General features: G+C 39.6%; 1 long non-coding RNA gene across 2 annotated transcripts in view; it reads right to left on the bottom strand.

Moving 5' to 3' along the window:
• Window positions 1–12,874, bottom strand: part of LOC144044754 (uncharacterized) — a 37,380-nt gene extending 24,506 nt beyond the window's left edge. For both annotated transcript variants that reach the window (XR_013291347.1, XR_013291348.1), the window contains exons 1-2: window positions 12,659–12,874; window positions 10,407–10,494 (exon numbers count right to left, since the gene is read on the bottom strand). This is a non-coding gene — a long non-coding RNA (uncharacterized LOC144044754). The remainder of the gene's footprint in view (window positions 1–10,406; window positions 10,495–12,658) is intronic.
• Between the last annotated feature and the right edge of the window lie 284 nt (window positions 12,875–13,158).

The following is a 13,158-nucleotide window of genomic DNA, read 5'->3' on the forward strand; positions in this document are numbered from 1 at the left end:
AATTTAAGCAAAGTTATCTGACAAGTTGGTCTTATACTTTATATCATATACAGTTGCACACTAACATCAACGCAAAACCTCCGCACAATCATAATTACAAAAGTGCCAGCTCCCAAACACTTTTTCAAAGGCCTATGAGCCTTGAGCGATGCAATAAAAAAAACAACGATGTGTGATAGGAGGTGGAAATTAATTACATTTATGGCTGACAGGGTTCCTTCTGCACCTAAAACATTACCGCTATCTTAAAAAAATATATATATTTTTTTTTTTACTAAACAAGCATTCTCAAATCTAATTGTGCTATTTATTTCATTCATATTATTTATTTTGTCAAAATACAGACTTTAAATCAAGATGACAAACTACCGCGAGGCTCCTGCAGTCAATAAGGTGGACTGTTGACTGTTGAAGTGTCAAGAGACTTGCTCTGAAGCTATTTTCAGCACTTCGGAATGGTTAATAATTTCGTAAAGCTACAGATCATGTGGATATTTACCACTAGTATTGATTTGTGAAAACATATGAGCTCGAATTTGGACGTAAAGACACAAATTTGGAGAACGATGTTCAAACTGTTTTAACGCAAAACAATTATTTTTATTTTACATACAATCCACATAAATTTGAGGACACTACAGATTGTTTTTTTATTTAAAGATGTGAAAAAACATCCATCAGTAATATGTTAACAAACGACAAAAGAGGAGAACACGGGTGTCATTACAGAGCTTAGCTAATGCTATACTAGCTAGATACAGACAGACCTTTGAGTTGTTGTTTTTTTTAATCCCGGGAGGGAAATGAAGTTGTCACAGCAGCAATATACACGTTCCCACAAGTAGTACCAGGAACAACCAACAACATACTTCATTTGCATTCTGAAGCACAAATTTATGTTTGAAAAGGAGTTTCTACGTAATCTCAATTAAAAAGAGCTACTTGGTCAGTGGCACTCCGACCAGACTAGCATGGCCAATGTGACAATACAGCTATTGCTGTGCATTCTGGGACTTGTAGTGTCATGTGCCATTTTTTTTTTTTTATTGAATAAAAATATATCTTTGTTCAGCTATCTCTGCCAACGACCTATAGAAACAGGCCGAATAATGACATGTGAAAAGCACAACAGAAACTTTGTGTTGACTTAAACAAGCTCGCATTATGTCTATTTGTGAGTAAATTGAGATGCGATCATAATTTTTTCCCAGGATCCACACTTTTTTGTGACTTTTTTGGGGGCGGGGGGCGTTGTAATGTGAAGTTTTTTCTAATGGGTGCCTTGTCTCAAACTATAAATAATATAAATAAAGTTGCCTTGCCTTTAAACAGTTGGGCCACAAATAAGACAATATGGGTCAAAAATGAAACAGTTTTGGGTTATTCATTTAACCCAAAAATTGGGTCAAATGAATAGCTCACAAAACCCAATTTGGGGTCTGTACAAAACAACCCAATTATTGGGCTTGTTTATTGGGTTATTCATTTTAACCCAACATTTGGGGTCCCATATTGGATTATTTTTTACCCAACATTTTTTTAGAGCGTAATTATTCACATTTAAAGAAAAATTTAAGAATTTTTGGTGACTGTGTGTGTTAGAAACATTTTTAATGTTAACGTGCTAAAATTGAATCAGGGTCTAAAAATGACATAATTTAAAAAGAAAAAAATTAGGTTCCGGCAACATTTAGAGAAACAAATTAGCTTTAAAAAAAAAAAAAAAAAAACGTACTTGGATCTGCATCAAAATGTAAAAGCTCTTTTTGTGATCAACGGTACACCCCACAAAGTTTGCTGGCATTTTTTCCCCCCTGCGGTGCTCGCTAATAAGCTAACAAATGGAATGAAAGCATAAACTCCGCAGCGGAGGTGACTTCTATTATTTTGTACTTTCTCCCAAACTGTCTTTTGAAGACGTGAGGAACAAAAACATTTCCCCGCCAGAAAATGTGCACAAACAAACTCTCAAAGCTGTGACGCTCGTCTTCTGGTCCACGTGTGACGCATCATCATCATCTTTTTTTTTTTTTTTTTTCTTACAGGAGAGCTCAGTATTGTTCATTCGATTTGACATCATCATTGCTCTCCTTTTTTTAAAAAAAAATCCAACAAATCAATTAAAAAAAATTTAATGTTTTTTTTTTTTTTTTTTTAAATACAAATACATATATATATACATATACACACATATATATATATACATATACACATATATATATATATATATATATATATATACATATACACATATATATATATATATATATATATATATATATATATATATATATATATATATATATATATATATATATATATATATATATATATATATATATATATATATACATATATATATATATATATACTTTTTTTGTGTGTGTGTGCGTGCGAGCGTGTGTGTATTCATCAGTTCACCTAAAGCCCATTAAAAAAAATCCCATACTAATAATATAATATAATAATAAATTGCCAGATGCAGAAACATCAATGTAAGTTATCACGATGTAGTGGCTCTCGCTAACAGACAGAATTAAGTAACCGGAATTAGGTTAAAAAATTCTATATACGTAGACCATGTTTCTATAAATCTTGATATTTGGTTTTTATTTGAGGCAGATATTTTTTCCATTAAAATGTGATTTATGAGGAGGTTAGACCATTGGTCGATATTCAGAGTTTGTTTATTTTTCCAGTTAACAAGAATTGTTTTTTTAGCGATAGTAAGGGCTACAAGTGTAGATTGAAATTGTTTATGTGGTAAGTCAGTTGTTGTAAAAAGTTGTTGGATAAAGGTATCCTACAGTCCAAAATAGCGGAAAGTTTTTCTAAGACTTTAGTCCAGAAATACATAACCGGAGTACATAACCATAAAGCATGAACATAAGTGTCTGTAGTGTTTTGTAAGCATTGGAGACAAATGTCGGAGTCTGAGAGTCCCATTTTCTTCATCATATATTGAGTAATGTATGTTCTGTGAATAATTTATTATTAATAATAATAATTGGATAAGTTGTAAATTTGTGTGTTTTGTCATTTTAAATGCGTTTTCACAAACTTGAATCCAAAAGTCAGATTCCGGTGCTATAGACAAATCTGTCTCCCATTTCGAGATGGGTAAAGACATTTTATCAGTATATGAAAGTAACTTATATATTTTTGAAAGTTTTTTTGTTGTTGTCGGAGAAAGCTTGTTAATATCTTTAGCTAAAACAGGCGGTTGGAGCGTACCCCGAATTTTTTTCTTTATCATATTTTTAACTTGTAGATAATGTAAAAAATTTCCGTTTTTTATATTGTATTTTTGGAGCAAGGATGTATATGATATAAACATATTATCTGAGAAGAGATGGTGGAGATGTGTAATTCCTTTCTGCTCCCACACACCTAAATGAAACGGTTGGTTGTTAAGTTGAAAGTCGGGGTTATGCCATAGGGGAGAAAGCCCACAGGGCTCCACTTGGGCTTTTGTCATTTCTAGTGCCTTCCACCAGGCAGTCACGGTGGCGGAAATCATTGGGTTTTTAAAACAATTATGACGCTTAATCGATGTTGTAATAAAGAGTAAATCTCGAAGTCTGAGGTTATTACAATCCTTCTGTTCTAGTTCCAACCAACAGTTAGTGTCTCTGTTCATGTCAACAGTCTGTGTCATCTGCTCATCATCATCATCATCATCATCATCCTCATCTTCGTCATCATCTGCATCGTGGTCTGCTCCAAACACTTCTGGCTCTCTTCACGCACGCACGCACGCACGCGCGCCGCTTCAAAGGTGGCCCAAACGGCGGGACGCGCGCTCGGCTAACAAACCTCATTATGGCGCCATACACGGCGGCTCCGTGCTAACACTCGGGCTGTCATGCATCCGCTCTCAATGCACACGACGTCCACAAAAGCATCTTTACAGAGCTAATTAGGAGGCTCCCCCCCACTCCATTGGAAACTCATCTGAATAGGAGGGAAAATGATAACGAGGAGGACGGATGGGAGAGCAAAGTAACAAAAGAAGACGAGAGCTGGCGCGGAATTAAAAGCAGCGAGAACTAAACGAGCTTGAGCGGCCTGAGCGTGTGCGGTGTTAGCTTGTGGCGGAGTGCGGCTCCACGGTGATTGGCGTTGGCGGCCGGAGGACGACGAGCCTCTCGGCGCCAAAAGAGCAGCTGCTGCCGACATTTGTAAAAAGCTCCTCCAGAAGCTTTTAAACGGCGGCGCGATAATGGAAAGAGCAAATCCTCCCCAAATGCGAGGCTGCTTTCGTACCTGCCTGATGTTTTTGACCTTCTTTGCTTTTGTGCAAAGCTAATTGTTTTTAGAGGAGCACAGCCAGGGAATGATGAGTGTTGTCCTCTCTTGAAAATGTCTTTCAGCTCCGCCCTCAAACGGCAACAGAACGTCATGGCGAACTGAGGAACATTTGCCAAAAAGTAAAAAAAAAATTCGACGTCGAGATTTACTTGCCGTCGCAGTGGTTGACACTCGACTTTTTCAGGTATCTGCGCTTTGCTTTCATTGGGATTTTTCTGTGCCAAGTTATGCAATATTGTGTAGAATTGACAGTACTACAAATTCGTTTGGACTTTTTTAAACTTTTATTTAAATGCTGTTGTTTCTAACCGTTTTTTTTTTTTTTTTTTTATCGAATTTTATTCCGCTCGCATAATACATTTGATTTACACCGTTCAAATTTCAACTTGATCTAAAAATTCACGTCATCGTGGGAATTTCCTTCAATACCATTACAAAATATTTTGTTTGTTTCCACAAGTCAGCTGTGATTTGGTTGGTAGTGCGGCGGAGCATTAACCAGTAAACAGGAGAATCCCCCCCCCCCACCAACATCGCCCCCCCCCCATTGAATCCCCTCTTAGACCGGTTGCACTTTGTCATTCAACTACAATTAATCATTTATAATTTTCACAGAATTTATCCTCAGTTTACTGCATAAGCATTCCACATGCATTCAAATATTAGCATTTAGCTTTTAGCATTCGCGCACAATTTCTCCAGAAATTGCTCTTTGTCCAGTTAAGTAAAGATGAACTATTTTTAACAGTTTTTTTTTTGTCACTTCTCTACATTTGTAGAGGGACTGAGAGGCCCACTTATGGTTTCAAAGCCTGTAGACTGAAGTTGTTTGCATGCAAGCAAACGGGTTCGAATGACAGATTGTTTCATTATTTGAACATATGAACATAAAAGACATACAGTTGTGCTTGAAAACTTATGAGCACACTGTATGGTGAGAAAAAAAAAAGGCTTAATGCCCATAAAATCCAAAATGCTGCGGCAATTGTTTTTGATATTTTCAAAGTTTGGATTTGACGCGAGCAGAGATGTGCTCGTGAATTTTGGTGAAAAATTCATAGCATTAATGTGTCATTAAGAGGTTTAGCTTTTGTACATTTACAATTTACATACAACAAGGGTATGTGACCTTTCACGCATAACTGTATTAATAACTCTTTCACTGCCAGACGTTTTCAGAAACGGGATGTCGCCAGTGCCAGCCGATTTAAGCATTTTGACTGATCTTTCAAGGTCCACAGAAAATGTTGTGTTTGGACTATGGAAACACACATACTACCAAATGAAAGATTGAACTCTCATCTTTCATCAGAAAAAAAAGTTTGTTTCTACCTTATTCCGTTTTTGAGTAATCAACAATAGAAAATGGTTAGTTTCACCTCTGTTTTGAAACAAACGTCTTTTAACGTCTTTGGCACTCCTCCATAGGATTTTACTAAACGTTATTTAACGTTTTTGGCAGTCAAAGAGTTTTAATTATTATTTATCCAATCAAGTGTTTTATTCCTTCTTTTATCTCTTGACAATTACAAATATGAATGTGTCATCCATTTTATGTACCGTGCAGGCTGCACGTATAGTAATTGGTGGCAGAAAAATCTTTATTAGTTGTAGACAAACTGATTTGAATCAGAAAATCAAAAAAAAAAAAATCTCCAGAAAATAAAAAAAAAAGGAAAGAAAATCTGTTTTGATTTAAAAGAAGCAAGTGCATGGAATCCAATTGAATCACTTACTGACTCATCTTTTATTTATATATATATATATATATATATATATATATATATATATATATATATATATATATATATATATATATATATATATATATATATATATATATATATATATATATATATATATATTTGGAGGAAATGTCACATTTACAGTAACGTACTGAAAAGTTCATTCATATCGTACAATGGCAGCAAGAACTTTTCTGCATCGCACCTTCTCAAACTGAGCCGTAAACTATCGAATCGAATCGAAATCCTGCTGAATCAAACCAAATCTATTCGTTCGACTTTAGAACGAACCGTCCTTGAACCCTATCGAGATGCGTATTAGGAGATAAATCTCAAAGTCACAATTTGGCAAATTTCATATTTTTCAAAAAAAATCTGTACTTTTGGGTCAGTACACACGTGTGGACATTTTTGTCATTTGCGCGAAATACCGACCGATCCCTTCAATTTCAAACGTGTCAAAAAAAGGATTGCCATCTTTGATGATGCAATGTTAATGGTTGAACAAACATATTGTTTTTTTGCGGTCTCCTGAAAAGTGACAATTTTGGAGGGTCAAGGTTTCGGCCCCGCGCAAGTGATATATAATATAATGTAAAAACAATTAAGTCATTCTCAACAATATGAATCAACATTTTCAATCAACACAAATAGACAATAAGGACAACACTTTAGCTAGCTTGTCCTGCAGTGTAAATATTTCAGGCTTGGCGCCTCTAATCTAGGCTTTGTTGAATCCGCAGACGAATTTTAAGTTCAAGTTGAAGTTATGACCTAATTGTTGTCTCGTCAGGCCCTTGCGGAACAAGAGCGAGTGCAAAGCATTGTGGGGGACTGGCAGGTGTCCCACATGTCACAGCAGCCAGCTTGTTAATTTGCACGCATGCACAAACTGCCCCCCCACACACACACACACACACACACACACACCAATCCCCCCCCCCCCCCCCCCCCGCGTGTGTGCGCGAGTGTATATATCAGTGATGGGACTTGACCCGAGCGAGTTGCGGCAGTGTTTGCGCGTCTTGCTGGGCGTGGGAAAAAGACGGGACCCCCTTTTCACAGCTGCCTCGGCTGAGGCCTAGACTGCTGGGGGGGGGGGGCCCCTTTAGACCCCCTCTTACCCTTGTCCGACTAGGACCCCCCCCACACACACACACACACACACACACAGCCTCCCCTTCAATCCTATTCATGCTGCGGCCTAGTGGCTTTCAAAAGCGCCCCCCCCCCCCACACACACACACCCTTGCCCCCCCCACTTTCCTCATCCCTTCATAAATACATGTTATTATTCGAGCCATGGTTTGCATAGAGATTCCAAAGAGGTCCCCACTTTGCTGCTGAGGCCCTTTTGGAGCCAACAAGTGCAAATTTCACTTTGTTAATCTCCTTGTGTTAATATTTGTCTAGCGCGGCGGCGGCGGCGTGCGGACACTTTGAGGAGAATTTCTGACATTTCTGCTTTGCTGCAAAGAAAGTTGAGCAAGCGCTTTGCTGCTGCTGCTGCTGCTGCCGCCGCCGCCGCCGTGTATTCCATCTGCCAGCGGCTATTGTACAGTAGCTCACCCACTCATACATATACGCACATTGCCGCCCCCGCCCCCACTTCCTGCAATGCATTACTGCAGAGATTTATCTGCCATCAGCCTGTATAATACGGAGGTTATAATTTACATCCACTTTAGAAAACGGCAGCGCCGGCCCGTTCCTTGCATATGCTAATGGCGAGCTTGGGAAAATCGGCCCAACTCAAAGAACTCGGTGGCAAATTTGAATAACTGAGCTTTCTATTGAGCGTCAAGGTTGCGGAACCGTCAAGATTTGACCTTGGCGATAATATCCACTTTGTTTAATTCTTAATGCCGAGGAGGGGGGGGGGGGAGAGAAGAGCATAAGTGGGGGGGATGGAATGTTGGAATAAAGTCCAAGCGGCAAATAATTCCGCCAAATGTACGCAAGGTGGACGTGTCGGCGTCGGCGTGGCTGAATGACGGCGCGCCACCTTTTTGTGGCGAGCGTGTCCGACAAGAACGAGGAGGTTGCGGCGTGGAGGCATTAATGACGGAAAGGACAGAGCCACCCAAATGCTCTTTCCACATGAGCGGCTCCCAAACGTCGACCGCCGCGCTGGCCTAACGGGATCAAGGAAGCGCGGCAAAGATTACACGGCCACCTCCCCGCCACCGAACCCCCCCCCCCCCCCCCCCCCCCCCCCCCCCCTCACCACCGACCACACTCGCTACCTGACAAATAGGATCATCGTGCTTAAAGGGATCAAACGCTGACTGCATGACAATGAAAGAGGTGTGAGTGTGTGAGGGGGGGGGGGGGGGTCAATAGTTAAAAGCAGAAACAAATGTGTTTAGTTTACACATTGTATATAACTGCACAACCGTTAGCTTTGCTGTTTTAGCAATTATATACGCTTATCTATAATAAGCATATATAATTCATTAACTCATTCACTGCCATTGACGGCTATAGACGTCAAAAATTCATTTGAACTATATTAGTTTCACATTTTTTTCCCCCCACTTTGTTAATAAGAGTATGAAAACCTAGAATTTTTTATTGTGCAGTTATAACAGATAAAAAAATTGTGATTAATCGATTAATTACAATTAAAAAAAATTAATCGTCTGACGCCCCTAATTTTTTTTAATCTTTTCTTCTTTTTTTTATATTAGGGACATTAGGCGATTACAATTTCTAATTGTAATTAATCACATGACTTTACTAGCTAACTCAAGATCAATCTCAAATTTTATATCTGTTCTAAAAAAAATTCTAGGTTTTCATACTCTTGTTAACAAAAGTGGAAAAAAATGTGAAACTAATAGTTAAAATTCATTTTTGACGTCTATAGTCGTCAATGGCAGTGAATGAGTTAAAAGTCAGTCTTTAGAGAGTGGACCTCCGCCAAGGCAAATTAAAAGTGGGTTCATAGTTACCAGGAGACTTCAAACACAATATATATAGAATATGCCGTCTATGTAACGATAAGCTTGCATATATTTGTTTTAGGATGAGGAAGCAGTCCTCGTTCCTCTCTCGCTGATGTTGTATTATCACTTTTGCTGTGAGACAAAGCAAGATGTCTGCGGTGGGAGGCGGTGTTGGGGCGGGCAGTTACATGAAGCAGATGATAACTGCCGGTTCATGTGTGTAAACCTCGCCTGAGGACAAATGTGGAGAAACTTCTTTCAAAGCAGATATCAGGTTTTGATTTAAACACCCTCCTTGCTTTTATTTTTTCTTTTTTTTATTAAATTGTATCTCCATTATTTTCAGTGTCTTGTCCCTTGAAAATGCCATAGTGGCTAAAATAAAATTCCTTTATCGACAATTTTATCTAGATTCTTAGTAAAAATGCACATGCAGGTAACTTCTATAAATAAATGTATTTCATATTAATCCATGGTTGAGTTGTCTTTAATTTGCCGTATACCTGACCTATAAAAACAAAAATATTTACAAGTATGTATACTGTAATAAATTTTATATTGTTTATTGTTATTGGAATACAGGTTGTCATAGTAACTAAAAAATGAATCTCAACTTACCTACCTGGTTAAATAAAGGAATCCATTAATTGTGTTTGTATACATATGTATGTAGAGAGGACCTTGAAAAAAAAATGATGGCATATTAAATCGCAATTGCAATATTGAGGAGGGGGGGAAAAAATCACAATTCGATTATTTTTCAAAATCCTTCAGCCTTAATACATACTGTAGAATCCGTGTTGAATGCGTGTCTTTAAAGTGTGTGTGACATCAATGTGAGCATTTGGCCATGAGACAGCAGCTCCTGGCGATGCCAGTTTGTATGTGGTGCTTGACTGTTTGGCACCATTAGTCACCCTCAGTGTTTTTCCACTCACCTCTCCACTCTCAAGCCCCGCCCACCTCTGCCAGTCCCGTCAGCTACCCACCAATTTACGGCTCTCCTGGTCACTCACTCATTGCCAGATGCCGAGCCTGTCTGCCCCTCACCGTCCTACCTCGTGGCTCTCCCAGGAATCCCCACTGACTACTAGTTTTCGTTCCCCCCCCCCCCCCCCCCCCCAGCACGTTTGCCTGTCACTGTGGCTGCAATAACTAAGTGTCATTTTTTCTACCCTCCTATCTGTGGATTATGGAGCGTTACATGATCTAAAAAATGTTTTTAAATCAAGGTAACACTGTATAGCTAAAACGAAGACGAGCAACTATGGTATCAGTGGCTCAAGAAACACACACACTCGCACCTAATCCCGCGAAGAAGCCTGGAGCATCTTTCCGTTTGACCTCCAAGCGCAAACTATCAAAAGCAAGACTGTAAATGACAGCTGAAGCGCACGCGTACCTGCAGGCTGACGGACAAGCCCCTCGCCATCGCCGCTGGCCTGCCGGCTTCAGAGGCCAACTTTAGGAAGGATGACTTTGGCATTCTCCTTCCAAAGGAAAACAAAAACACAATGTTAGCACACAGGGAAGCTAATGCTAGCACACAGGGAAGCTAATGCTAGCACACAGGGAAGCTAAAGCAGAAAATGATCAAACAAAAAAACTGTCATGTTTGACAACACACATGATGTAATAAGAACAAAATGGCTGCTTCATCGGTTGCTAAGATACAAAAACGGAACAGTGCAAGATGCCGCGTGTTCCATGTAAAACAATCACACGCAGCCGGTCACACTCGAAATCGCTCACATCGAAAATATTGTCAGTCATGCTCTAAATGGAGCACGCTGGGACTTGAGGGATGTTCACTCATCTGATTCCACTCCAAGAATAGATCAAGCGTCACGCGTGGTCCCAAAATAATCCCCTGGATTAAATGCGGTTCAAAAACAAGATTGGGTTTGGATGATGAGGTCGGAACGGGTGATGTAATATGTCGTGTGCTGATATGCAAAGTGTCGTACTCGGTGGAAACAAAACCAGACTTTGGGGAGAGCATACAGGAGTCGACATTTAATGTTACGTGAGGAAAATACCAATTTGCCATGATTTGGGGGTCCGTATAAAACATGTAAACTATGAAACAACATTGACGTATTTTCCCATTAAAATGAATCACTTTGCACCCCAACCCCAAGTTTTGTCGCCCATCTCAATGATTATTTTTTTTAACAAATGTTGTGGGCCGCCAAAAAAAGGACGGCTGGCTGCAAATGGCCCCTGGGCCATAGTTTGGACACCACTGCAGTAGATATACAGAATAATACACAAAGAAGAGTTTCACAACTAAATGACTCTGTAAACTGCAATAATATTACTGTAATTGTTTTCACAGTGGATAACAAATAGATACCTGTGAGTATTGTTATATTGATTGTCTACAGTTGGGTCCAAAATAACCCAATTTGGGTTAAAAAAGAGACCGATCCATATGGCTCTATTTGAACGACTAACAACCAAATGTTTGTTTTTGCACACATGACCCAATTTGTTTTTTTGTTTTTTTTTTACCCAAATTGGGTTATTTTGGACCCAACTGTTTTTCAAGTGTAACTTCTGCAACATCGATGCTAGCTTCGTTAGCCCATCTGTGGGCGTTAGCATTAAGTTGGCTAAAGACAAGAAGACAGAACACGTAAATCTGTTGTTTATGTTCAAACTTCAACTGGGGGTGGCAATAAATAGACTGAATGGACTGAAAATTAGTCAAATATGTATTAAGACAAATTAAAAAAACAAAATCCTAGAACAGGTATATGCAAAATGACGTCACATTCGCTATCTTGTGATGACCCTGTAACTGTAATAAGATGGAATAAACAAAAATGTATGAAAGATGGCGGCTGCTGCCGACAACATCACGTGTCCCCCGGACTGGCCAATCACGTGGCGCCTTTGAACACTTTCCACGTCTTCGTTCCCGTGACATGATCACACCTTTTAAACGCTCATTCGCGTGCTGACAAGTTCCAAGTCGCCCACATGCGCGCAAAACGGCTCCTTTTGTGTCTTGAAGGCGACACGATTCATGAATCGCTTTTGAGTCTTCCCCCGAATGCGGATCGGACGCACGGAATGGACCGGACCGAACCATCGTCAAGAGAATCATTCAGTCTTCTTTTGTGGCGCGTATTTAACATCCTCCTCCTCATTTTCCTTTCTTGAGCATCCTCTGGGCCGGATGCTGCCTTGAGCGAGTCCTCCGGTCCGGAGAGCCTCCGGTGCGCCGTCGGGGGTTTTTTTCGGCGAAGTGTTCGGCGTCAGTTGGTACTTTCGGTTCTCTAGCTTTATGAAATTAAAACTCATACAGCTAGATAACCAAAGACAGCAACTAAGCCTGTCGTCTTTCTTAAAGGGGCCGCGCAGAGATGAGCGAGGACGCGCACGCACGCACGCACGCACGCACGAGGTGTAGCATCATGCAGCTCTGCTTATATTGGACCTAATTGTGCGGTACCATGTTTCTTCCCTTGTTGATAATAAACATATTTTTTTTAAATCTTGAATATTATTCTACAACGACATGTTGTGGAATAAGATTGAAAATAATAATGTTTATTATCATATATGAACACTACGTCCTCACTCGCACCCCTCTAATGCAAAGAAAGTGTCTCAAAATACACAAAAAGCGGACAACGTCGCACTTACTTGCACTCCCGGATTCTCCTCCTCACTCAAGTTCATATCGTCCAAATAAAACAAGACAATTAAAAGCCCAAGTCCGCTTTTTTTTATGTAAGACAGATCCTCAAAAAGGTGCAAATTTTGCGCCGCAAAAATAAATAAAAGTGCGCAGCCAGTGTCGGACAACTCCGAGTGGTGTGCGGCTTCTTGCACAGTGCGACTGACAAGTGCAAGAAGTGCACATGGGGAGCGCACACACGTTAACTCCGCCTCACGTCGGGGGGGGGGGGGAGGGAGGGAGGGAGGGAGAGAGAGGCGGGAATCTGAAAACAAAATGAAATGTGAAAATGTTTAATTCCCAGTCAGTTTTGGTGCTGTGGTTTTTGTTATTGTTTTAAAAAAAAAAATGTTTTTAATACTAGCACGTAATAACAAAATGGAGCTGATTAGCAAAATGGCACACGCAAAAATAGATTTTGCAGATTGTACTGAAAAAAAAATTAAATGAGAATTTTCACGGTATT

Source organism: Vanacampus margaritifer, chromosome 2 (genome assembly GCF_051991255.1).
Source record: "Vanacampus margaritifer isolate UIUO_Vmar chromosome 2, RoL_Vmar_1.0, whole genome shotgun sequence".
Lineage (NCBI taxonomy): Eukaryota > Metazoa > Chordata > Actinopteri > Syngnathiformes > Syngnathidae > Vanacampus > Vanacampus margaritifer.